At 47.5% G+C, this 27,478-nt stretch overlaps 1 long non-coding RNA gene across 1 annotated transcript; it reads right to left on the bottom strand.

The window, feature by feature from the left end:
• Positions 1 to 8,110: 8,110 nt before the first annotated feature.
• Positions 8,111 to 19,170, bottom strand: LOC122225488. The gene is made up of 4 exons (XR_006205206.1): positions 18,929 to 19,170; positions 10,958 to 11,161; positions 8,589 to 8,759; positions 8,111 to 8,211 (listed from the first exon to the last, which is right to left on the bottom strand). It is a non-coding gene; the product is annotated as an uncharacterized LOC122225488 (long non-coding RNA).
• Positions 19,171 to 27,478: the final 8,308 nt, after the last annotated feature.

The following is a 27,478-nucleotide window of genomic DNA, read 5'->3' as shown; positions in this document are numbered from 1 at the left end:
ATTTAACAAGAATGTCCACTGTCGCCGTCAGTTCCTCCAAACTTGGGTTTCCAGGCCTTGCACTGACTTCCCTTTACATAATCCGTACCAAAAAAAAAAAAAAAAAAACAAAACCACACACACACACACACACACACACACAACCCCAAAGATATCATATGACCTGGAAGAGTTCCTTAAATTAAGAGCCCCCAATTCAAAGCTGCCATAAACAATTATTAACTTTCTAAAAGGCTCAGCGACTTAGATAATGGGTAAGTGTTCCCCATGCTGCAGATCAGCACTTTCTGGAGCTCTGTGCAGGGCTGGACGCCCCAGCACGTTTAGGGGTAACTTGCCTGTACCGACTAAGCATAGTTCTGTGCTCATCCATTTCTTGAGTTTCACGTTACCACACTTCGTTTGGGTTGGGCGAGATTTCCTTCCAGACGTGCAATCTACGGGATGGCGTGTGCTGGCTTTTTCAATGAACTCTCTGTGGAAGCAGGCAGCATTGTTGGGGGTGGCTTTTCCGCTTGTGCAGGTGAGGAGATGGAAGGTGAAACAGCCCTGAAGGGATTGCTTCCTCTCTCTGCTTTGAGATGGGAATGTAAAAAGCTCTTTACTATCGCCCCCGTCCTGACTCGTACCATTCACCATCCTCCCCCAAACAGCTCATTTCTGCACAGCTCCAAAGCTGGAGCGAGCCAGCTCTCCATGAGACATATTCTATGTGCCTATATTTTAACTCTACAAATGCAACTCCTTATGGTAAAACTGTTTTGGGGGGGATTTCTGGTCTATACATCGTTTAGTTAAGGTAATTGAAAGGGAACGTTCCCGTTCACTCCAGATTTAAAATACCCTGAACCACGGCCTTCCTGTGTTAATGACCTATCTGGCATCATGCTCCAGGTGGGGACGGGCAGCCGGAGGTACCGCAGGACTGCTGGGCAACAGGCCACTGAACATCCAGCTTTTCTGGAGTTGCTCCTGCAACATCCTCGAGCCCCGAATGATCTACATAAGGGAGCAGTGAGAGTGGTGAGGGGCTCTTGACCGAGTGGAACAGCCCAGTGGATGGGTGACCACACGAATGAAGGAATGCACGAATGCTGTGTCACTGCTTCGCTCCTTTTGTCAGCAGCATGCATGCCTGAATTCAATCTTTTTTTAATGTTTTTAATGTTTATGTTTGAGAGAGAGACAGAGACAGAGCGTGAGTGGGGGAGGGGCAGAAAGAGAGGGAGACACAGAATCGGAAGCAGGTTCCAGGCTCTGAGCCGTCAGCACAGAGCCCGACTCGGGGCTGGAACCCACAAACCGTTGAGATCATGCATGGCCTGAGCTGAAGGTGGAAGCTCAACCGACTGAGCCACCCAGGCGCCCTCATACCTTAATTCTAAATAAAGCCCAAACACTCATTTGATCTAAAATGTTAGATGTCTCTGGTAAGCCTCCTGCCCAGTTTGTGCTCATTCTTCCCCCCCATCACCGTAGATCCCGGGTGGTTCAGACCATTGAACGTCCAACTCTTGATGTCAGCTCAGGTCACGATCTCAAGGTTCGGGAGTCCGAGCCCTGCATCAGGCTCTGCGCTAACAACCCAGAGCCTGCTTCGGATTCTATTTTCCTCTCTCTCTGCCCCTCCCCTGCTTGCTCTCCATCTCTCTTAAAATAAATTAAAATGAACTTTTAAAAAAGCTATTTCAAGGACACCTGGGTGGCTCAGTTGGTTAAGCATCTGACTTCAGCTCAGGTCATGATCTCACAGTTCGTGGGCTCGAGCCCTGCATCAGGCTCTGTGCTGACAGCTGAGAGCCTAGAGCCTGCTTTGGATTCTGTGTCTCCCTCTCTCTCTGCCCCTCTCCCACTCTATCTCTCTCAAAAATGAATAAACATTAAAAAAAAAAAGCTTTTTCAGAAGATGACACTGTTGAAGATCAGAGGAAAATAATTGGGGAAATACACAAACCTGCCGAAACTCGGTTCCCAATAACACAGCAGCGGCAACATCACCTACCCACCTGAGTTCCCTTTTTTCACCTTTACATGAATTAAAAGGACTTACCCCTCCTACAAAGGCACTGAATGCTCCAGAAAGAGCCACAAGCCTCTGAGTAGAGCTGCTGGGGGGAAATGAAAGTGAAACTTTTTAAGAGTGAGTTCTGTGCTTGCCAGTCAAATTTAAATAAATAATCAAGTGTTTTGACATATCACTTCTTTTTTTAATGTTTATTTATTTTTGAGAGAGAGACACAGAGCATGAGTGGAGGAGGGGCAGAGAGACAGGGAGACACAGAATCCCAAGCAGGTTCCAGGCTGTCAGCACAGAGCCTGACGTGGGGCTCGAACTCATGAACCGTGAGATCATGACCTGTGTCAAAGTCAGATGCTCAACCGACTGAGCCACCCAGGCGCCCCTTGACATATCACTTGTAAATTAAACGCAACACCTTTTAAACTCCGGAATCAGCTGGGTGCTCCCAGGTGGCTAGTTTAAACGTCTACAAACCCCAAACGTCCTTTCACACAGCCTGCTGCCTTTCCCCGCTTCCCATCTGCAAGCCGTCTGATGTTGATTTTCCTCCATGCCGTCAGAGTGCCCTCTTTTTCTTCAAGGTCAGTAGATGATTGAGCTGCCCTTGCGAATCACGCACTCGGTCCAGGCTGGCCCCCGCAGAGTGCACGCTGCCTCTTTCCAGGTGTAGGTGACAGGACTCAGTGACCGAGGCGGGAACGATGAGTTCGAATCCCTCCCTCGAGCATCTGCCTAGCCGTGGGCTGGGCCGCAGCTGTGAGTCTGCTCGGTCTCAGGTGCCCCTGCAAGTATTGAGCACGAGGCTTGTGCCCGCGTCCCCTGTGCAGTCCCCGGCGCTAAGAGGCGGCAGGAAGTGAAACCCCAGTCCGGTTTTCTCCAAATGGCTCACTCCGGGGCACGCTGCTGCTTTTGTCCCAAGTCCTTGGATGGAACCTTTCTGAGCCATCGTTCCGTTTCAGGATTCTTCTTCATGCCATCCATCTCTGTGAACAGTCCCTGGGAGACATCCTTTCGGGACATCTCAGGAGCATATAAAACGCACCAGAGCCTGAAAGCCTGGCGCTCTTCTGGCATCCGCCACCGGCTGGGTGGCCTCGGCCAAGACGCCGCACTCCTCTGCGGTGAAAACACCTGTCCCCCGGATCCCTAACGTAGGTGTGCAGCACTCGGGGGCTAACGCACGGACAGACACCCTGGGCGCGTGGGACTCTGCCCCTGCCCCACGCTGCTGCGGCCTCTCCACCTCCCTCAGCTTCGGCTCGTACCGGTGGGGCCCATAAGGGCCAAGGTGGGGACTCGTTGGGACCACAAAGCACGTCTGCCTCCCGCCTCACCGCGGGGCGCACACCGCCGAGATAAGGCTCATCTGTGCTTAACGGTCAGTCAAGTTTTTACCATCTGGGAGCTCTTTTCTCATGAAGACAACAGGTGTCCCGGGCGGACCAACGCCACTAAGATGATGACGTTACTAGGCGCTGGGTGAACTCACCGGCGGCCGCCTTGTTAGGACACGGCAGCTCGGGAGCACGGAGTTCAGTGTCCGCACGCAACACCGTCATCCCGAAGGCTCGCGTTCACGGCGGTCCCGGGATGGGGAGAACGTCGGCGCAAAGCAGCCTCAGAACAGCGGCCACAGGACACATGCAGCGATAATTGTCAGCGTGCCCCCATCACCAACAGTGCTCGTCTCTACAAAAGGAACAGGAGGGCACGGCTCAGGTCATGACCTCACGGTTCGTGGGTTCGAGTCCCGCGTCGGGCTCTGTGCTGACAACTCGGAGCCTGGAGCCTGCTTCGGGTTCTGCGTCTCCCTCTCTCTCTGTCCCTCCCTTGCTCGTGCTCTGTCTCTCTGTCTCTGTCTCAAAAATGAGTAAACATTAAAAAAATGAACAGGAGGGTCATTACCTTGGTGAAATGTCCCTTTTGCATTCTGGACGCGTCCCTTCCCGGCTCAGTGGCCCACACTGGCTGCCCATCCTTCCATCCCATTCCTCCAAGTGCAATAAAAGGAGTGACAGGACGAGTCCAGCGCCCTTGGGGACAAGTCTCTGAACAGGCCGTAGGTTACAAGAAGGAATCCATCAGAGCTGCAGTCGATGACCAGCTCTGGGAGTTGTGAAGTCACTTAAACCCTGGGAGCCTCCACCTGTGATGTCTAAACTGGGGGACGTGGGACGTGTGCCTCTCGGAACCCGGGAGCCCAGAATGGCTCCCAGACAGACGTGGGAGGGGACAAGTTCACTTCCCGGCCGGCACTCAACACCCAGCGAGCCTTTTCTGCTTCAGTTCCTGGCTCGGTCCCGAGCGGTAACATCGTGTACAAAGGGACCAGAACAACTTGGGTGTTTGTGAGGCTCGGGGGGGGGGCCGGTGGGTGGATGTCCCCTCATCAAGAGGCAGCAATCTCTGCAGGACAGCGGAGGAAGCGACGGTGACTCAGTTTTCCCGGGCTTGCACCCCACGGACCGCCCGTGACTCAGAACTTGGGCACCTGGGGTGAGGCAGTCGAGCGAGAGTCTGCACTTTCCCGCCCATCCTTTCTGGGCTGGGAAAATCTGTCAAGCCTGACACACTTCACCGGACTTAATCTCCTAGGCATGTGCACACAGAGGAGCTGAACCCTTAACCTGACAGACAGAGGCCCGGGCGAGACTCCCCGAAGAAATGCGAGGTGTGCCCTTGAAAAACTGGCTCGTCGGCCATGACTTATCCCGTGGGAGGCTGCGTGGAGTCCCAGCGTGCGGTGGGGCTGGGCACCGAGTCTGAGTCCTGCCTAGCACATCTGCTCCGGCCGGCTGTGGCCAAGCCACCCGACCTCTCTGAGCCTTTGGGACAATAGCTGTGTAAAAAGGACTGTGTCTTCTTCTCAAACCTTCATGGGGACAACAAAACAAAACAACAAAAAACCTAACGGGGATCATATAAAATACGTATTTGGCAAATACGGATTCCATTCTGTCCAAATGTAGGGAATTTACTTTTCTGGGGGTACAGAAAGGGATGGCCAGGGGACCGCCGTGGAGGACAGCGTCTGTCAGGTGCCACACTGTCGTAGATTCGGTGTTGTCAGGTGCAGAAGTGACAGGGACCGTGCTTTCGCCTTGCTGAGGACTATTGGCCAGAATAATTTATTCTCAGAATAATTATTTTTGGGGTAATTTTATATTAGCTTAAGTAGTATTCTCTAATGTTATTTTATCCCGCAGAGTTAATCCAATAAAGAAACTATGATCCTCATTTTCAAGACAGCTTATGACGTGCCTACGGATTCTCAGGCTTCAATCTATCCGGCTGCCACACACACATGCCTTGGCTAAGTCCTGAGTGACAGGACGTTTGCTTCAAGTACTCCCCATTAAAAACAATAAAATCCGCAAACAAATGTAAAGGAGTATTGCGTAAGCTCTCCTAGGCTTCATAAGTAACGAATGCTTCTTAAACTATGTTGACATGGTAACATTTTACACAGCACCGTTCACAACATAAAAGCCTGGGTTTGCAAATTTCTCCTCATTTGAAATCTACCTACTGGTCGTGACCTCAATGGAAAGAAAAACAAACCTGTCAGCCCCAACCAGCAGGTCGCTGGGAAGGTTATATACAAGTCCAGGGATGAGCTCTCCAAATGTTTCCCAAGAACCAAGGCTGGAGCATGGTGTTACCTCGTAAGGAATTCGAGCTTAATTATTAGCATTAAAGAGAATTCTGAAGGCTGGTAACAATGGCCCGTTCCCTTTTTTTCCCCAAAGTGCGAAAAACCATACACATCTGGCCTTCTAATGTTTTGGGGGGAGGGGTACGGATCAAAAGCTAGACTCCCAAGGATGTGCAAAAAGTTGTGGGTGTGTGTGTATGTCCTGTTTTCTAACTTTGGGGAATTCAGCAAATCAAAAGCAAAAATCCAAGGGGTGAAAGGCGTGCACAGCTGGAGCAGAAACCTTGCGCAGATCACCTTGGCTTGCAATCTTTTGTCCAGCCCATTTGGTCTTTAACAAATTAAATAATACTTAATACATATGAATAACTTATTTTCTGCCTAGCCTTCCTTTCCGCAGTTGATGACGGTTTTATCTCAATTTACTTTGTTAGAAAGCCCCGAATGTGTAGTCCAGAAAGAAAACCAAAGGTCAGGGTCATAGGACTTTCTCTGCTTTCCCAAACATCCAGGAGAGAAGGTCAAGCTGAGCACAGGTAGGTCGGGTCTGGCGGAGCACCCCAGAGCAGGAGAAATGCCTTTCCAGTGTTTCACGTGCAGAGCAGGGGAATGCGGTGTTTTTACTATTTTGTTTTATTGTTTTCCAAGTCAAATCTAAATCAGGAGACAGAAACCAAGATGACTCGCGAGCTCTTGAAAAAAGGCAAGGCTCTTACAGAATCGCATGTTTTCGTGCAGCTTGTGCGGGGGGGGGAATGTGAGGAAGGATCCGTAATTTTTATTTGCAGACTTTCGGTTCTGCTCTAACTTGGTGGAAAACATTGGTTCCCTCTTTCATTTCCTGTGTCGAGGGCCCCACGAGAGAACAGCCTCTCGCATCTCTGCGTGCCCACCTCTGCCCTCCGTCCGGATGGAGGATTCTAATCTGTTCTGAGGAGCCCTCTCCAAGGTAGAGGCGAGCTTCGCACAGTGTAGCCCTTGCAGAGACCGCCATGATCATCCATCCCCGTGCCCGCACACGTAGCCCAGAACTTGGCACCAAATGCAGAAGTCATGGACGGGGGAAGATGCCATTTCAACTGTGCATGGAACTGTGGTTTTGAACCAGTGTAAAAATCAGAAGACTCAGGGGGAACTTGAAAGTCACCCAAGGCCTTTGGCTCAGAGATTAAAACTTGAGGCCAGAGCAATCATCGGCAGCCTTCAGTGTTCTCCTTAATGCTAATAATAATTTAGCCCCAATTCCTTAGTTAAGTGTGAAAGTGTTTCAGAAGAAAGGTGTCCTGGGCACAGAGGTGGCGGGTAGGAATCTTGCCGGCCTCCCCTGCCTGAGCTGGACACACTCCCTCGAGCCCTCGTCATGACTAGCCACGTCCCGTGGCCGTGCACATGTCAAAAGTGTGAGAGGACATTTGTGGCCACTCAGGGGCATTCTGAGAATTATCTAGAACATACTCGTTGTCTCAATTATGGATAAGGACCAGGAGAAAAAAAATCATGAAATGTTAGCTCTGTCATCTGGCCACAGAGCCTTGCCCTGCCTGATATTTGCATCTCAAAACCATGTCCAGGCTGCCGGGTGCATCCTGGGTCTGATGCCTGGGGAACGAGCCAGGGGAGGGCATGGGCCCCGGCACCCAGGGGACTGCGCAGCAACCCAGCGCCCAGACCTTCCCCACCTCGGATGGGTGGGGGTGCGATGCACACAGCATCTCAGCCCCAGAAAGAGTAGGGGCCCGGGGTGGGGGGCCGAAGGAGGAACAGGCTTGCATGGATCGTACCCGCTTCCTTCCAAGTCTCACCGGGAGGTTCTTGATGTCTTTGAGGCAATGTCCATGTCTGTGCTGCTCCGAGCCTGGAAGCTGGCTGTGTCGGGACCTGGGCTTGGGTCCTGGCCCTGGGCAAGGCATTTTGACCTCGCTTTTCATCCGGAAATAGTCGTACTTCTCTCGTAAATGAACCTCGGTTGCGATAATATAAATACGTCACGGAGGCCCCAGTGAGCACGGTTTGCTGTTTTAAGCACACGACACGGGCTGCAGGAGGCCTGACCTGGTGCCAGGCCCGGGTGGGGACAGGGAAGGCCTCCTGGAATGGGACACCATTTTGTTGCCTAAGTTCTGAGAAGAGATTCTCGGGATGAGTTATTACTGTGCTTTTTAGAGTCTCCACTTACTGCTAAGGATGAGAAACCACGAGCTTCAGAAGTGACTGTGAGGTTTTCCCCTCATTCCAAAATCAAACACAAGATTCAGGGGTGCAGGGACCCACCGTGCTCTCCTGTGGAACCCCTCGAGGACCTCAAACCATCGTTAATTAAGATTGTGTCAGTAAGGCCTTAAAACACACAAGGAACTTTCTCTCTGTCCCTCCCAGTGGCTGTAACAAACACCACAGACCGGGCAGCTTATCAACCACAGACATTTATTCCCCACGGTTCTGGAGGCTGGATGTCCAAGTTCAAGGCACTTGTACATTTGGTGTGTGGTGAGACCCCGCTTCCGGGTCCCCAGATGTCTTCTCGCTGGGTCTTCACCTGCGGCAGGGGCGAGGGGCCTCCCCGGGGTCTCTTTCATAAGGACGCTGATCCCATCATGGGGGCCGCACCCTCACGACCGAATGACCTCCCACAGACCCCACCTGCTGGCACCGTCGCCTTGGGGGTCAGGCGTTCAACACACAGGGGACACAACCTTCCGAACTCACGCGGCGGCCCCGGCCTGGCCGTGCAGGGTGCCGCTAGGATCCATTTGCTCTCGGGCACCCTTCCTCCCACCTTCCCGCACAAAAGCAGCTGCTTAGCCGGAGGAATGTGCGTGGATGTGTGTAACACAGGTGTGGTGGGCAAGACTTGGCCGCGGCCCCACAGCAGTCCTGAGCGCCCAGAAAGAGCCCGTGCAGGGAGGCGTTTACCTGCGAGGTGGAAGGACGCAGCGGAGACCGGTCCTGAGAGGACGCCTGGCTGTTCCTGTGCCTGAAGGCCAGCGGCTTCTCTCTCTCCATCTCAGCGTTCTTACCCGTCACGCTTTCCAGATGATTCCGTTTGCTCAAAGGTTCAGAGACCACGTGGGACAGCACCGTTGGCTGAAATAAAGAAAACAAACAGCTTCAGTAAAGGCCGGGCACCAGTGTTTCTTTTCCGTCCTCCTGGGGTGCTGGCTCAAAACCCGGCCTCCCCTCCGCATTTCTTGACTCCACTTCCCCCCGTGTGGGAGCTGATCTGCAGGGATAGAGAAGGAGTGAGGGGATCGGGGGCCGGCGCTTCTGGTCAGACCCAGAGACGGAGCGGGCTGCCCGGCCAGGCCTGCCCCAGTGACGGCAGAAAAACGCAGGGATGTATCCCTTTCCTGCGTGCAATGGGGCTACCTCTGAGCGGACACGGGGACACGGGGCTCCGGGGCCCCTGAGCGAGGACGCCTCGGATTTAGGTCCTTTCAGCAAAACGATGTCCACCGGCCATGGGACAGACCCAGGCCCCCGGGAAGCACTTAACACTGGAAGACATTCCCTGTTTTCAGAGTGTATGTGACATTCTTTAATTCTCCACTCTTTGCTGGCGATGTCTGCTCGGCTGTAAGCAGGAACCTATGCAAGATGCTCCCTTACAAAACCTTGAGGTCGTAGCCGTCCTTCGTTATCTGCTTTTGAGTAAGCGGGACACTTTCTTCTCACACGTCCCTACTTCCCCAAACAGCACCAGCCCTTTATTATTATTGTTTTAAGTTTATTTGTGTATTTTAAAACAGACGGAGGGAGAGAGAGAGAGAGCACCGGCAGAGGAGGAACAGAGAGAGAGGGAGAAAAAGAATGCCAAACAGGTTCCACACTGTCAGCAGAGCCCGACGTGGGGCTCAAACCCACAAACCACGAGATCGTGACCTGAGCTGAAATCAAGAGTGGGACGCTTAACCGACTGAGCCACCCAGGTACCTCAGTACTTTATTCTTTTCTTAATGTTTATTTATTTTGGGGCGCCTGGGTGGCTCGGTCTGTTAAGTGTCCGACTTCGGCTCAGGTCATGATCTCGAGGTTCATGGATTCTAGTCCCATATCGGGCTCTGTGCTGACAGCTCAGAGCCTGGAGTCTGCTTCTGATTCTGTGTCTTCCTCTCTCTCTGTTTCTTCCCCGCTTTCACTCTGTCTGTCTGTCTCCCTCTCAAAAATAAATAAACATTAAAATAAATAAAAAAATAAACGTTTATTTATCATTAAGAGAGAGAGAGAGAGCACACAAACCAGGGAAGGCAGAGAGAGAGAGGGAGACACAGAATCGGAAGCAAGCTCCAGGCTCTGAGCTGTCAGCACAGAGCCCGACGTGGGGCTCAAACCCACAAACCACGAGATCATGACCTGAGCTGAAGTCAAGAGTCGGATGCTCCACTGACTGACCAGTCAGGTGCCCCCGGCATCACATTTTAAATCCAAAATGCCAGAAGCCTGAAGGACTGTTGTTACAGAAGGAAATGGTGGTTGTCCGGGAACTGCGGATCCCCTGAGTTGTTGGCAATGGCCATGGGTGGAGGCCCTGCGGCTGCAGCCTAGGCCAGGGTTCTGTCCGTCCGTTTGTCCTTGTGTCTGTCTGCCTATCTAAAGAGCAGGACTTAGACATTATCCAGGTAAACAGAACCCGGGGAACTTCCATCACTAGGCTTTCTGAGGATCTTCAGGAGCTTAGCTGTACTGTTTAATTCATGACCCTTCACGAAAGATATGTGTCCTTTCTGTTAAATTAGTGACCTCATCACACGGCTGTTGGTTTGGGGGCAACCCCAGGGGGAAGCTGTCCAAGGTCCTAAGGAAAATAAAACTTCACCCCACCCCTGAGTGTTTCCACAGTGATGACTACAGATGAGCGACCCCATTGTGTGTGTAGTGTGGATGTCTCCTTTCCACACACCAGACAGGGACCACCACCACCACCCCCACCCCCCACCCTCCGCATGTGAGAATTCAGACAGTGATGGTTGCCAACTGCCTGACTGAATCACCCAGCAGCCCGGGTGTCTGAGCTCACACAATGCTGTTGGGCAAATCTCAGTTGAGTCAGCCTCAGTGGGTCCCTCTCCGGACAGAAGGTGATGGGAAGGCTGGTGGTTCCTTTTCACCTGCAGGCAGGAAGGTAACATCTGACTCAACCGGCCAGGACGATTGGTTAGCTTCTGGGAGCGTCCTTGCATGAATCACAGACAAGAAAGCTTGGCGAGGCCATTTTTAAATTTCGAATTCTACGAGAAAATAAGACTGTTCATACAAGCGAGTGCCCTGTCCTCAGAAACACTCACGAAGGCACTTAGGTTTCATGGAGAATGTGGGTTAGTGGTTGTTGGCTGGTTCACAGGCCGTCCTTCCTGAAGATCTCAGTCTGCTCGATGTGAAGTGGGTTCTTCCCCAAGATGAAGGATAATTTTCAGACCCTCTCCTGCCCCTCCAGGTGGAGTTCTATCCACAGATGCCGCCTTCACTCACTTCGCGGCTGGGAACCAGGGCTAGAAAAAAATAACTCTAATCATGAATTTATTTGATTTTACTTCTTTATATTAACCAACTCCAAAGATCCTACTTTGACGTATTACTTTTGTTAGTCACTCTGAATTTAAATTTGTCTCCACGCAATAACTCAGGTACAATGCCCAAAACGGTAAAATAATAGCAAGTATTTATTCAGGGTTTATTGTGCACAAGACACTAAGATGACTGTTTTATACTGTTTCACACTCTGGGAAACTCTGAACTAGATGCTGTTTTTATCACACTGTTACGGACGGGGAAACTGAGGCTTAGAGAGGCTCTCACGGAGCTGGGACACTGACTGCATTGGTATGGTCTTTCTCTGCAAATCGGAAGGTCAGCTTTATATCACAGCATTGTCTTCCTCGTCATTTTTAAGGAAAAACAGGGGCACCTGAGTGGCTCAGTCGGTTGAGCGTCGGATTCTTGGTTTTGACTCAGGTCATGATCTCAAAGTTTGTGACTTTGAGCCCCGCATCAGGCTCTATGCTGGCAGTATGGAGGCTTCTTGGGATTCTCTCTCTCTCGCTCTCTCTCTCCCCTTGCCCTGTTCACGCTCTCTCTCTCTCTTTCTTTCTTTCAAAGTAAATAAACATTAATAGAAATTAAGGAAAAACAGCTTTTTAACTTAGTCAAGAAAATATTGCTTTATAAGATCTGACTTAACTCCAGAGCAGTGAGTGATTTCATACAATGGTAAGATTCATTTAAGACCCTATGACTAGGGTTATAGATATGGATACAGATAGAGATAGAGATACATAGATATAGATAAACATTTCTTATATGCATGAAAGAATTCACGGATCACATACATAAATTTCAGACCCCCTTCACTGTGAATAGTTTAGACTGTTTTCTATGGACACTTCAGCCCAGATAATTCTCTGTCGTGGGGGGCTACCCCGGGCACTGTTCAGGTTCAGACTCATCCCTGGCCCGGACTCACTAGATGCCAGTAGCACGCCACCCCCCCGGGGTTGTGACAACCCGAATGTCTCCAGACGCTGTGCAGTGTCCCCCGGTGGGGGCAGCGAGACGGGCCCCCATCACCCCCCGCTGAGAACCACTGGTTTGAGCGGTGAGGACAGAGGCCCCATCTGAAACACAGAATGCGTTGGTGGCAAATATTCCGACAGTTGTTTGCACGGCAGGAGGAGACTGGACAGTCCTCTCTCCTTACATGCCACCGCCATGTAGCCCGAGCACACAGCTCACCCCAGAAAGTTTTCTTTCCTCTGTTCCGAGACTGTGCAAGAGAGTCTTCAACTGCCCACTAGGCTCTCAGGACTCTGCCCACGAAGGCTGTAGTCTTTCCCGGGATCTGATCATGTTGCGTGACCCTTTGCCCTAAGTCTTCTTCTTCTTCTTCTCTCTTAAGGTTTTTCTTCTTCTCTTAAAACAATACAAAACAACCCAAGAGCACCATTGTTGGCTTGCCCCTCACCCCTGGGCTGTTTTATGGGCTAACTTCTTCTCTCTTCAGAATACCTGGAAGAAAATCCTCACAAGAAATTGACTTTAAAACAGTTGGTTCTCTTGAGTCCTCGGAATGGTTTTTGTCATCCAGACCACCTGGTGGTGAGAACTTTCGCGTAAATGACACAAGTACCGTCTAAAAGTACCCTCTGGAGCATCTCACAGGACCCTTGCATTGTGGCTGCAGGTAGATGGTCCTGCATCAGGGCCACTGGGTACCAGGTGCTGAGATGATGATGCCTGGCCCAGGAGCTGCCCCATCCTTTCCGAGGCCCAGGGTGGTGGACAGGATTTTCTCCAAGAAACTAGTCCCCCTTTCGCTACAATTTTGTCTTCACCTGCAGCCCTGGTTCCCATATAATATCGATACATGGGGACTTCTCTCCCGAGTCCTGCCTTAAAGTCAGTTTTCTGGGTCACTTTCTGCCTCTTTCCAGTTGCATGTATGTCTCAGACCACAGTGAGGTATTCTTGAGAAAACTGGTCAATTCAAACCCCTGAAACCGAAACTTAGCCTAAGAGCTCTGGTTCTTAAATTGTTGTTGTTCGTTGTATGGTTCAGAACGAGTTTCTATTCAGATCAAGGGTAAAAAGGTGAGATCAAATTCAAGAAGATGTAAGACTTATTTTTAAGAGATTTACATATTCTAAGATTTCTGAAATCTTTTACAAGGGAGACGAATCTTAAGGAAGACGTTCTGTGTTATTTTAACTGAGGTGAGAAACATTTCCTGATATTAGTTTCTTACAATGGAAAATAATTTTTTTAGTGCTTATTTATTTTTGAGAGAGAGAGAGACAGAGACAGAGACTGAGTGTGAGCAGGGGAGGGACAGAGAGAGAGAGAGAGAGAGAGAGAGAGAATCTGAAGCAGGCTCCAGGCTCTGAGCTGTCAGCACAGAGCCTGATGCGAAGCTTGAACCCACGAGCCGTGAGATCGTGACCTGAGCCAAAGTCGGATGCTCAACCAACTGAGCCACCCAGGCGCCCCTGGAAAATACTGTTTTTTTATGAAAAAGACTTATGTGAAGGAATTTAATGAAAAAAAGCATATTCTAAAATAACGCCTAAAATTGTCTTACCCTGCACCAAATTTATTATTGATTAATAGAAATCAGGGAATAACGGGACTGGAATATTCTACAATGGAGAAATTTGTCCTTGTACGAGAAAATCAATAGTTGTCAGTCGTCTTCCTCCACAATAGCTGATTGCTATTATCTTTTCAAGCTCTCCCACTCAAAACCATTTTAAATATTATACGACTCACAGTACCTATTTTCCTTAGTCCCCTACATGGTGTTAACTCAGTTAAATATGGTATTTGCAGTCCTAAAACAGACCTGATAAAGCACTTGGCCCCCAGCTTAGTTTCGATGTAAGACTCGTGCAGGGTTTTCTTATAAAATCGAGCAATGTGACATCACATTCTTTGCTCCAATATGGCCTGATAACACTGATTTGTGTCCCCAGTTTTCTCCGTGTGAATGAAAACCCACAGAAATGCTTGAAACAGCATTGGATTCCGTGAGCTTCTTATCTGAAAGCTTTGCAGCCTGGCTATTATGACTTATCTCAGATATCGAAAGGAACCCAGCTCCAGGAAGTAAACTTCAGCCGAGCAGCATAACAAACCAGGCCAGCCTGTGCCCCAGTCACCCTCTCCTTCCGGGTCAAGGTTCCCACAACACTGGATTCCAACCAGAGGCCTCAGTTTCACCCCTGGGTGGTGGGAGTTGGTCCCCGTGTGTGTGTGTGTGTGTGTGTGTGTGTGTGTGTGTGTGTGAGAGAGAGACAGAGAGAGAGAAAGAGAGAGAGAGAGAGAGAAGTATGTTTTCTTTATCAGAAACCATTGCCTCTATGGGATTGTGATTTCTATAGGTACCTGCAGCCTGAGCTAAGTTTGAGGCAGAGAAAATAACAGACGCACAGAAAGCTTTCTCTCTCATGTTTAGGGATAAAGACTTTGTATAGCTGTGTCAATTCAACCACCCATGTTTTCTCTCTCTCTCTCTCTCTCTCTCTCTCTCTCTCTCTCTCTTTCTCTCCACCCATACCCTCCTTTTAATATCTTGCTACAAGGATTGGACATTCACTGTATGTTTAGGTTAACTACTCTATTTCACGTAGCTGAGAATTTAAAGTATCTTAATAGGAATGTGAGTGAAGCAATCCACTGGCAGCTTGAGAACTCCCTATTTAATTTTTCAATCCTAACACAGACAGACAGAAGGGGAGATAGGCGGTCAGATGTATTGATACAGAAGCATAATAATGTGACCAAAAATTAGCCCGAAAGAAGCCAAAGAAACAGTAGCAAAAATAGAAAAGAAACATTGAGCTTGAACTCCCCTTTTAGAACTACTTCTCCTGTATTAATCATACCAAGTTCTCAGCATACAGACATTAGTCAAATATTCCTTAAAAATTCAAGCCCAGGGGCACCTGAATGGTTCAGCCCGTTGAGCATCCGACTTCGGCTCAGGCCATGATCTCGTGGTCCGTGAGTTCGAGCCCCACGCCGGGCTCTGTGCTGACAGCTCAGAGCCTGGAGCCTGCTTCGGATTCTGTGTCTCCCTCTCTGTCTGCCCCTTCCCTGCTTGTGCTCTGTCTCTCTCACAAAAATAAATTAACATTAAAAAAGAAGAAGGAGGAGAAGAAGAAGAAGAAGAAGAAGAAGAAGAAGAAGAAGAGAGTCTGAAAAAAAAATTCAAGCCCAAACACACAAAGAAATTTTAGTTCCTTTGTTAAATATCAGCTATCAAAAAAGTACTTGGAGAGAGCTGTTTTCAGTCCTTGGACAAGGGCCAAACAATCTATGATTTGCACTGGGGACAAAGAAAGGCCAGTCTTTCTGTTTCCTTCCGCACCCTTCCATCGGTAGAGTCCCAAATGTCAAGACGGCTTGTGGCTGAGCCGGTCCCTTGGGGGGCCCCGACCCCATCTCGGGGCTGCCGGCTGGGCCGAGGGTCAGCTGTCAGCCCTAAGTGGGCCATTGGCTTTAATAGGCTCTCTGACGTCGCTGAGCCGCGGCGAAGAGGTGAGGTAACACAATTTTAGACTCAGTCTTAAGCCCAGAGGATGTGTCCAGTTGGCTACCACTTTATTTATATCCTTAAAACATCTTTACAAATCTAATTAATGGGAAATCAACTGTCACATCCGTCTTTTAGAAATCAAATCTCGGGTGTCTGGATTCAATTTAGTCGTGCGTTTCCTGATGGTTCAGGTTTTACTCGATGTGGCTCTCCGGCCGTCCACCGTGTTCCCCTGGCCCTGTCCACAAGCTCGGGAACAACTATTTTTAGAGCCAGGCGAGCCCCAGGGCGTCAGACGGTAAATTATTAGCTGTGACTTTAAAAATAGTCACGGAGCCACTTTGGGCACATTTCTTCCTCCATAGCGTGTGGCCTTGAACGTACATCCTACCTGATGGGCAGTCCAATCCCCGCAAATCGAAGGAAACCAACCAGAAACGCCCCCCACAGCTGCCGCGTCTGAGCCGGTCTGAGCCGTAAACTCCTCTCTGGGTCTTCCTGGGGCCTCACGGTGTTTAGCAAACAGACACTCTGGGCAGGGGAGGAGGCCGCATGCCTCTGACAGGTTCTTTATTCTGTAGGAACACACAGCGGCGGGCAGCCGGCCCGCCGTCAGCAAGGGCTCGCTCTGGACTGTTTTCTACGTTGTACTCGTTGGTCCGTATTAGTTTCCATAAGGTGATGTCAGCTGAGGACAGAGCATTAGCTCCTGGAACCAGCCTGTGCATTCTGTATCTCGGCTAACACTTCTGCTGCCAGCTGTTGCCTCCTATCTTCCGTGAGTCGTCGACCGTCAGAATCGTATCGTTCAGGGGCACCGGGGCGGCTCTGTTGGTTGAGCGTCCGACTTCGGCTCAGGTCAGGATGTCGCGGTTCGTGGGTTCGAGCCCCGCATCGGGCTCTGTGCTGACAGCTCGGAGCCTGGAGCCTGCTTCGGATTCTGTGTCTCCCTCTCTGTCTGCCCCTCCCCTGCTCACGCTCTGTCATGCTCTCTCTCTCTCTCTCTCAATAATAAATAAACATTTTAAACAATTAAAAAATAATAACTTTTAAAAATGGGGAGGATTCCATAGTCACCATACCATCTCGTCTTCTCCCTTAAAAAAGAAAAGAGTGTAATTCCAGATTCCTCGTTTTACACCCAGGAAACTGAGGCCGGGAGCAGGGATGTGACCAGGACCGCATTGTGGGGCATCTCATGGCGCCTGAGGCCTCCTGCCTCGCCAGCGATCCCCCGATCCCCCAGGTGCGGCTGCGACACAGAAGCTGTCACTCATCAGAGTGTCCCTTCCAGAGGAATTGTTGGGGAAGGAAAGGAGAAGAGACAGTGCGCGAAAGGTGGGGAATTCAGATCGCCCGTGATGGCGTGTCACATACTCCTGCAGGGTCACAAATCCTGTCTGCACTCACGCCCGAGGGAGAGGCCAGCATCCTACTCATTTCAGAAAAGGAAGAAAAGAGAGTATTAGTCAGAAGCTTCCATTTGGGTACGCTTTTTATTTTTTTCCGGGGGAGCGCTGGGGGGATGGGTAGAGGAAACCCTTTCATTCCAGATTTAAAAAAGGAAGGCATCCCAGAAGTGACAGGTGAGAATATCGTCCACCACTGTTTGTTCAGCTTTCGCCAAGTTAGAGGTCAACCTCCAGTTGTCGATGGGGGAAAAGTCTAGTGAACAAAATATCCTTATCGTTAAATATTATCTTGCAAAAATATTTACTGGGGGGTAAACGTAGAACATTGTGCTGATAATGAGACGCACAAAATTCGAAACTGCGGCCAATCCCACGAAACAATACCCAGGAAGAGGCCTTGTTTCCATCAGCCCCGTGGGCCCGAGCCGGTATTTAGAAGTTTGCCTGCGGCTCTGGTCCTTGTCGTGAGCTTCGGGCTTCAGGGGCCACCATGCTTCTTGGCCAAATGGATTATTTTTTATTACTCTCCCAGGGTGAAAGTAAAAAAGCTTTTAGTTTACATAATAACCTAAGCGTCACTCCTGAAAATCAAACTGGGTTAAAGCCGTATTCCTGTTTGGGAGAACATTCTCACTCCCCCCATGTTTGTTCATCTCATTTCCTGAAAGCCTGGGTGTATCCCAGACCCTTCGTTCCCGGTGAGGAGGACAGTGAAAACAGACGCGTGCAGCAAGGATCAGGACAACTCAGGGTGGAGGATGAAGTAACCTCTGTGCGCCCCAGGAGCTCAGAAGCAGCAGTCTGGAGGATTCCCCGCTTGCACACCGCCCGCCCGAGCGTCGTATCCAGGGGCCTGGGGTCACCATCCCGCCTGGTGCTGTGGACGCATCCTGTGCTCAGTCCTTCGTGCCCAGATTGCTGCCGTGGCCTCCTGGCTGAGTCTGTGTCCCGGTTCGTTCCGCCCACCTGCACCTGCTGAGCCTCCCCAGACCCGCCCTCCTCCAGGGAAGCTGGTCTCCAGGACGCCCTCTCTGAAAGAGGACTTCAGCTGCCTCCACTTTGGCCACAGACTGTCTAGTTGGGGTCTTTCCAGCTGGTCCCTGGGCTCAGAAGGAAGATACTGTAGGCAAAGCAGCCCCTGATGGAACTAAAGTGCCCGCTCACGCGGCAAGGACTGTCCCCAGCCAGTAAGATCCCGCCCGTGACTGACCCCAAGACAGCCGTCTGTTTGACCTTCACTGTCCACCAGCAGGTGGCCACCCACCTTTGCCCCACATTTTCCGTATGTAAACCTGGAAGTGTGTGCAGTACCTTGGAGATAGTCAAAAATATTTAAACTCCTCTAGTTTACACAATGAAATGCAGAGGCATCGGGGGTTGCGGAGGAGGAGCCCTGGCTGCCAAGAAGTCGCCAATGGCACCTTCCGGGAAGACATGTTGTGCAAGGTGCGTTTGAGCCTTTGACAATGTGTTTGGACAGTGTAGTCTAGGTGGGTAGATAATAGAATGAGAAACAGAGGTTTAAAGCATCCATCGATGCAAATTTTACAGCCATTACTGAAGTTTAAAACGTATTTATTTTGAAGGCGGAGAAACTCAGGCTCACGTGGTTGAATGATTTCCCTAAACATCTAGGCAGCTGAGTTAGAAGCAGGACCCAAGCATCCAGGTCCCATCCAGGGCTGTGCCCCAAGCCCCCAGGCCTCTGCATTTTATCTTGTAAACTATAGATGTTTACATATTTTTGACTAGCTACAAGATACATATTTTCATATCAGTGAAAAAAATAAAAGGAAAAAAACAGAAAACAACTCACCATGCGGTGTTAACCATATTCACAGATCCTACCAGGCTTTCCATTGTTTTCCCCCTTACCTGGTTTTACCACACAATCTTATTTTGCTTACTGTTTGGAACCTGACTCTTTCTTATAAAAGATCATGAATACCCTTTCAATTCAATGCGTCAGACTCTACAAGACCATGTATCCAAAATCCCTCGGAATTTCCTAAGGGATCAGAGCAATCAAGGTGCCTTTTGTTAGGTTAATGCAGTGACTTTCGGACCCCTTCAGAGGTTGGGGCTGGTTGCCAGGGGAACGGACCAGGTGATTGGAACTTTCAGTCCCACCCCCTCAGACCTCGGTGGAGGTTGAATCCATCACCAAGGTCGATGATGTAATCAAGCATGCCGAGGTAATGAGGCCTCCATAAAACACCAAAGGAAGGGCTTCGGAGAGCTTCCAGGCTGGTGAACACGTGGAGATTGGGGGCGAGACAGGTCCCCTGAAAAGGATGTGAGTTCCATGTGCTCTGGCCATACCTCATCCCACACGCTTCTTCCATCTGGCCCGTTCCCTAGCTGTATCCTTTCAGGATAAGCCGGCGATCTGGTAAGCGAAACGTTTCTTTGGGCTTGTGAGCCACTATTGAATTAAATGAACCCAAGGAGGGGGTCGTGGGAGCCTCCGGTCCACAGTCCCGTCGGTCAGAAGCACAGGTGACAACCTGGACCTTTGACCAGCGTCTGAAGTGTGTGTGTCGGGCAGATAAATCTAGTGTATTTTATTTTCTTTTTTCTTTTTAAAAAAAAATTTTTTTTTAACGTTTATTTATTTTTGAGACAGAGAGAGACAGAGCATGAACGGGGGAGGGTCAGAGAGAGGGAGACACAGAATCTGAAACAGGCTCCAGGCTCTAAGCTGTCAGCACAGAGCCCGACGCGGGGCTCGAACTCAGGACCGCGAGATCATGACCTGAGCCGAAGTCAGCCGCTTAACCGACTGAGCCACCCAGGCGCCCCTGTATTTTATAGTCTCTATGTTGATGGGTATTTATACTGTTTCCAACTTCATTATGCTTTCAAGGTAAACATTTCCCTCACAGTTTTATATTGGTGTTCCTTCCGCTTGTGAGTGAATTCCTGAGACGTGGGTACACGGCTGAGAGCGGTAGAGCTGTAATATTTATTTCATAGGCTGGTTTCCGAGTCTAACAGACTTTTAAGCAAAAGTCTGCTGTGGCACGCTTTTGAGTTTGATATTAAGGTCTTACTTCATTATATATTGTATATTATATAATATTATGTTATATAATAGTTTAATACTTATGTATTCTTGTACGTTAGATGCGTGTCTTTTTGCCCAGTGTTCCCTCTGTTTCATGGGGACGGGACGAAAAGAAGCACCTTCTGAGGGTGGAAGGGGGTGGTCTTCTTTTCTGTCACGCCCATCACCTGTTTGAGAATGCAGCTAAAGTAAAAAGCGGGAAGAAAACCACAGGCCCAAAATGGAGTCACTCGTGCTAGCTCAAGTAACCAGACTGGGCCTTTCTGCCCACTCTAACTGCAGTTTCAACCTCCTCCAGGAATGTAGACCTAACTGGCCACCTGGGAACTTGGCCGTCTGTACCTTGAGGTACTCTGTCGTCGTCTGGGCCCTCACCATCCTCCCCAACCCCCACCAAAGGAGGATGAGGTCACTGGCACTGTAGACCTCCTGCCTCTCCCCCTCGCCGAAAACTTACTTTTCTTTGGCTAATAGTAACTTCTTGCCCCACCCTCTTTCCTATGAAAATCTTGAGTTTTATGCACCTCTTCTGCTCGCTAGCTGGGAGGCTGCCCTACTCACGACTCACTTCATAAAGCCAACCACATCTTCAAATGAATTTTTGTTCTTAACAGTGACAAGATTGTTATGAGAAATGAAGGATTTGGGAAAATGATTTAACTCTGAAGATTAAGAACATTGCAGTTCATGGAGTCCCCAATTAACAGAGATTATTGGTTCTAATGAGTGACGACTGGAAAAGGGACAGCTACATTCAATGTATGGCAAGAATGACGTGGTCTGCCAGCTCTCGGGTGTGTGAATGCCCAGTGCTTGTAGATCTCTGTGAATGAGGTCTCATGCACCAGGAGCAAATGAAGAGACACAGTCCTTTATCACCTGACTGGCTGGTGATAAATATTCTGGGGGATTATAGGGATGGGTAGTGACTGTAAGATTTTTAGGAGTAAAACAATGTTTTTACATTATAATTTAATGAAGAGCTCTTTTGAAAGCCTGGGATTGTTTTAATATGACAGAAGATGGCAGGGTAAAATAAATGTTTCTCACTTTCAGTGCTGGAGGTCAAGGGCAAAGCCTTATTCATCCCGGATCAGCAACACCTCTATTGGTGAGTGCCCAATCAATGTTCACTGGTGTCGCTGGGATGGATAATTAATTGTCCTTCCTCCCTATTCATTGAAGCTCCTTTATGACTCTCCTTCCTGCACATTTAATCCAATCAGCATTATTGATAAAGATATTATGCGAGGCATTGTCATTGTTTCAACCTTCCTTCTCCTCCCATAAATCCTACTTCCTGTATGATATTGATGGTACAATTTCAAAATGTCAAGACAGTTTTTTACAGGAGTCTGAAAGTTAATTGAGAAAAATAGGAAGATGAAGAAAATGACAGGCATAGATAAAATAGATGAGTCCAGGAAAGATAAAACAAACAAATAATAAAATAAATCATTTTAACCAAAGAAAAGTAAATACTAGAAGTTATAAAAACAAAACAATATTTTTCTTTTTTTAAATTTATTCTTATTTTTTGAGAGAGAGGGAGTGCAAGTGGGGGAGGGGCGCAGAGAGAGAATGAGAGAGAGAGAGAGAGAGAGAGAGAGAAAGAGAATCGTAAGTAGTCTCCACACTTGATGAGGGGCTCCACACGGGACTCAACCTCATGACCGGAAGATCATGACCCGAGCCGAAATCAAGAGTTGGGATGCTTAATCAACTAAGCCGCCCAGGTGCCCCAACAGTATTTTTCAAGCCTAAAGAACACAAGCTTGTAGACCAGGAGACCCACAAAAATACCAAACTATTCAATTAAAAGACCCACATCTAGACACGTGCTTGCCTTTCACATAACCTAGATTAAAAGGAGTTACTAAAATATTCAAGACTGAAAAAAAATCACTAAAATAAATAAGTACATACACACACACATACATTGCATCAGCAGTATTGGATGCAAAATGCAATAAAGCAAAGCTGTCAAATTATGGACAGAAAATGATTGAAGTATTTGTTGGATATAGCTACTCTGTCTTTTGTGCCTACACTAAGGATATTTATTCTACGTAATAGTAATGTATTAAGCAACATACTTAGACACGATCACTCCTCTGCCCATTTCAGGTATTTTGAGCTATTAGGGGAGAAATCCTAAGCAAATGATTATGTTGGTTTTCTCTTAAAACTTCTTCATCAACAGGAGTTAATGTGGGTAAAGAGGACACACTGATTTTTTTTTTTCCCTCTGCCAAGTTTCCACTCATCTGTTGACATAGATAGCCAGTAACAGTCTTCCTTTAAAGCTTTACAGACTTTCAGGTTTCTTTCCTGAAGGTTAAAATATTTCTACTCATTCATTCATGCATTTACTGAACAAGCATTTATGGAAGGCACACCATACACCATCCTCTGTGTTAGGGCAGCTGGTGCATAAGTCAAATAAAGTGCTTGTCTTGTCTTGACAGACCTTACCATCTGTAACCTGAGTGGGGGTATTCGCTCCAATAGCCACGTAAGAAAATGGGTGATGAGAGTCCAACCTGATTAGCGCTATGGTCTAGTATGAAAAGTGGGTTGAAAAGCTCACGGGATGGCTGGCTGTTTCAAAAAGGAAATAGGGACAGCAGAGAGATCTTCCTGGAGGTGATGACATTGTACAGCAGTCTGGAATTTTAAAAAAGGAGGTATCTAGTTGAAACAAACCTAAGAAGCTGGAAGAACGTTTCTGCACAGAGGAAGTCTTAAATTCACAGTCTAGATGCCAGAGGCTTGTGGTGCATAAGGACCCCCTCTTGGGTGAGGGCTTAGAGACGGGGGAGAGGCGAGCTCAGCAGGGCCTAGATCAGTAACACCTTGACTAACTTGCTAAGTAATTTGGACTTTCTTTCTTCATGCCCAGCATGGAGCCCAACGTGGGGTTTGAACTCGTGACCCTGAGATCAAGACCTGAGCTGAGATCAACAGTCGGATGCTTAACCAACTGAGCCACCCAGGCGCCCCATAAGTAATTTGGATTTTATCTTGAAGAAAGATCCTGGAAGCATTGAAATGTTTGAATGGGGGAGAGACATAATCAAATGCATGGTTGATTAGAAAGACGCTCTGGTGAGTATAATATTTAACCTTGGGCAAAGAGGTCAGTTAGGCTGTTTCCACGGAACGGACAAGAATGATGGAAGAATAAACCATAATATGAAATCAGCAAAGAGAGAAATAGAGGATTCAAGAGATATAGCCATGGTCATTTTGAGAGGATTTCATGGTCAATTGTTATATGGAGCTTGAGGGGAGAAAGAGGGCAAGAATAGTTCTGGGGTCTCTGGACTAAGCAGTTGGGTAGATGGTAGGCGATTCTGAAAAAAAAATAGACACGGGTACGGGATAAATTTCAAGATAAATTTCACCGGGCACTAGAGGGAGGAGTTCATTTTCTTTTTCAAACAAAAGGTCTCATATTTATTACTGAACCAACAGGAGCAGAAACATGGAAACAGAAAAATCATTTTCCCCATAAAACATCCAGTTGTTTGGGCCGTTGCGATGTTTGCAGAGTGTTACCGGAAGAGCAAAGGACCTCGACACAGCATAAATCTGCGGGCTATCTCCCGTGTGACTCCTTACAGACCAGCCTGTTCTCGAGTGTTTCCATGGAAACAGTTGGTGACAAAAGTATAGCGCTGGGAAAGATTCACCTGGGAAAATGTGTGAGGAGATCACCTAGGGAGCTCTAACTCTCTGGGGGGAGCAGGGGAAAAGGATTCCAAGGATGACCGAAACTGTGGAATACCAGAGAGGGAGCAGAGAGTTCCAGAGTATGGGAACAGAAAAAGTTTCAGAACAGAGACTGGCTAGCAGTCTTTCAGTTTGCAGAGACAACTAGGAAAGATAACTATAGAGTTTGTTGTTGTATTTATCAGCGAAGAAACCATCGATGCCCTTAAGCAAGACTTCAGTCATACAGAGAAAGACAGATGCCATATGTTTTCACTCTTATGTGGATCCGGAGAAACTTAACAGAAGACCATGGGGGAGGGGAAGGAAAAAAAGAAAAAAAAAAACAGTTAGAGAGGGAGGGAGCCAAACCATAAGAGATTCTTAAAAACTGAGAACAAACAGGGTTGATGGGGGGTGAGGGGAGGGGGGAAAGTGGGTGATGGGCATCGAGGAAGGCACCTGTTGGGATGAGCACTGGGTGTTGTATGGAAACGAATTTGACAATAAATTTCATATTAAAAAAAAAAAAAGAAAAGCCACCATCAAAAAAAAAAGGATACGTTTACCATAAATAATTCTGTGTTTGAAAACATGTTGTAAAAGGTTTTAGGATACAGCTTTTGTCACTTTTTACTTTTGGAATATCCATTTCCATATTAGAGAACATCTCAGTGTCTGTGCTTCATGAGATCTTCCCCATCCTCATCTAAGACACCGGCCATTTTTTTTAACTCTTATTGTGCTGAGTTTTCTTTCTCTCTTCTTCCAGTTCTGTTATGTTCTTCTATTCCCAGCCATTTACTGGGATAAAAAATGCAATCCTTTCGTTTGAATGTTCATTTTGTGGCTCTTTTGGCCTTTCTTCCTCCTCCCTCCTCCTTCCCTCCCTCCTTCCTTCCTTTTTCTTATCTGAGTTTTTTTCTGACGTCTTACTCTTTACAGTTCCATTATTGACTTGGTGAATCTTAGATTCTTCTAAATTTATTCTAGTATCTCCAAATTTGTCCTGCCTTTTTAGTATACATCTCTTGATTTTACCAATTTCAAAACTCACAGAAAGGCTCAAGATAATGGTTGCTAAAGCAAGCCATTCTCCATGGAAAGTCTTGCCTGGAACACTGGATTTAGTCGGTCATGTATTTTGCTGAATGCTTACTGTGTGCTTTTCATTCTGGTAGACTGAGGAGGGTTGATATTAAAAAATGATGTGGAATTCTCCAATTTAATGGAACAAATACCACTACTAAAATTTGTCAGATAATTAGCAAGCATTATTCAGTTTAGCATAAAAGTATATTTTATATATTTAAAATATATTAACATATTATTAATATATTTATATTTTTATATTATATTACATGTAAATATATGTAATTATAATATATAAATAGTAAACAATATAATATTTAAATCATTACATTTACATAGTTTATTAATTTGTATAACATATAAATGATAATATATGTAATGGTAATTATATTGTTAGTATATATTTAGAATACATAAAATGTATTTCTATGCTATATATATTTGTAATATACACTTGTTTACTCTGGTTTTCCTTCATGAGGAACGAGTTCTTGGAACAAGAGAACACGTTATTTAATTAAGTATTAGATTGTGTCACCATGTATTAAATTTTACTCATTCTGGTGAGATGGAAAATTCTTTGGGAAGGATCCAAAGCTCTTAATATCCAAATTGCTTCTACCACAGGCTTGGCCACAGTGGTTGGTTCTCAATGGAGGACTAACAAAGTCAGAGGACGCTCCTTAGAAATGCACAATCTTATTGCCAGCTGGTGTTCCGACCTGGAATTGTGACCTATTCCCATGGAGATCTGGATTTGATCTCCTGTGAGGAGACGAAAGGGGATTTTGTGAGAGACCAATCTGGCCTGAGTGGCTTGCGGACTGTTGCCTTCCTTGGAGTAACTGTACTTTGGTTTTCTAAGGGAAGTGGGATCCCTTAGAGTCCCTCCCCAGTGGGATGCGTTCCTAGTTCACAATAAAGTGTCGAGGAGAAAGAGATTCCTAAGGGTGAACCTCGGGACTCCAAGCCAGGCAGAAAGCCAGAGCCTTTACATCATGGTGTGAACACAGAAATCTGCTCTTCAGTCGTTGTGCAAGGCATCTTTGACCCATCAGAAGACACTTCACAATCCTTTTCTCATCTCTGGTCTAGAATTAAATGATTAATGCAGCTCAGGAGCTTAGCACCTGCATGGCATTTAATAAAGTTATATAAAATGGTATTGTTATCAAGCTATTCTTGACTGTAGGAGGCTTCCCCATTGAGACGGTGCCGGAACGTGCCAAACTATGGGCATTTCCCCACCTCACATTGTGCCGTCATTGGGACCCCACACACGTCACTCCTGGATCCACCTGCAGTCTGAATTTTAAGAACTGGGTGATTCCAGGATGATAGGAAACAGATGTTTTCGACGACCGTGAGGTTGCTTCCCAAATGGCGTAGAGTACGTTCTACCCCCACTCAAACATTTATTTCTCTGCTCTGTCTGATAGTGTCTCAGGTCACTGAACCCCCGTAGGAAGGTTGGAGGGAACTGTACTTCTAAAAGTTGAGAAATTTGGTTTGAAGAAATCCAAAAGGTGGGAGAGGCACTCTGCCTGGGTACAGTTTGGAATGGGAAATAGCCGTAAGTTCCTTGAGTGCAAAGACCATCTGTTCACAACAATGTGTGCAATGCTTATCATAACCCTTAATGCATAAGAGATGGTCCTTAATGACTGTGGAATGAACAAAGACATAAATTTTATAAAGGGAAAACGTACCGGGGGTTGGGGTTTGAGGGAGTTTCTTGAGCATGTATTTATTACAACATCTAGTTGCAAGGCTAGATTTTTTGAATATGTCTGATGACTTCTTAAGGTTGCCGAGGGCTGAACTTCAACTTGGCATCAAATATAGATCCGCTCTTCTAATGGCGTTGAGTGAGCCAAAGGCTTGGGCTCAACACAGAAGGACACTCTCCTACTGAGCCCTTCCCCTGAGTTTTTTATTTAAGTTGCCCTATTTTTCAGGTCTGTAATTTCCGTTTGGTTCTTTTCTATTCATCTGCTAAAATTTTTCTGTTTTGAGATTAATTGGTAATTAATTCTTGGATCACGTTTATGGTGTCTACTGTCAAATTCTTGTTGATAATTCCAACGTCTGGTTCATGTTGGCATCAGTTGTTTGTCTTTACTCATCTGAGTTGTGATTTTCCTGGTTCTGGCTATGACGGGTGATTCTTTCTTTCTTTCCTTCCTTTTCTTTCTTTCTTTCTTTCTTTCTTTCTTTCTTTCCTTCCTTCCTTCCTTCCTTCCTTCCTTCCTTCTTTCTTTCTTTCTTTCTTTCTTTCTTTCTTTCTTTCTTTCTTTCTTTCTTTTCTTTCTCACTTGCTTCCTGGAATTCTACCAGAGATCCCACCTCATTGCATTTTTGCATGCAGTCTGCCTGTTTCGGTTCAACCCATGGGTCCTGGCTTACTTTTGTGAGCTGTGGTTCCAGGGCCATTTAAGTCTCAGAGCCTATGTCCGCTGGGTTTGTCTGGTGCCTCCAGAACTCCCACTGATC

This window comes from Panthera leo, chromosome B4 (assembly GCF_018350215.1).
Source record: "Panthera leo isolate Ple1 chromosome B4, P.leo_Ple1_pat1.1, whole genome shotgun sequence".
Classification (NCBI taxonomy): domain Eukaryota; kingdom Metazoa; phylum Chordata; class Mammalia; order Carnivora; family Felidae; genus Panthera; species Panthera leo.
This window is presented reverse-complemented; position numbering and strand designations above follow the sequence as displayed.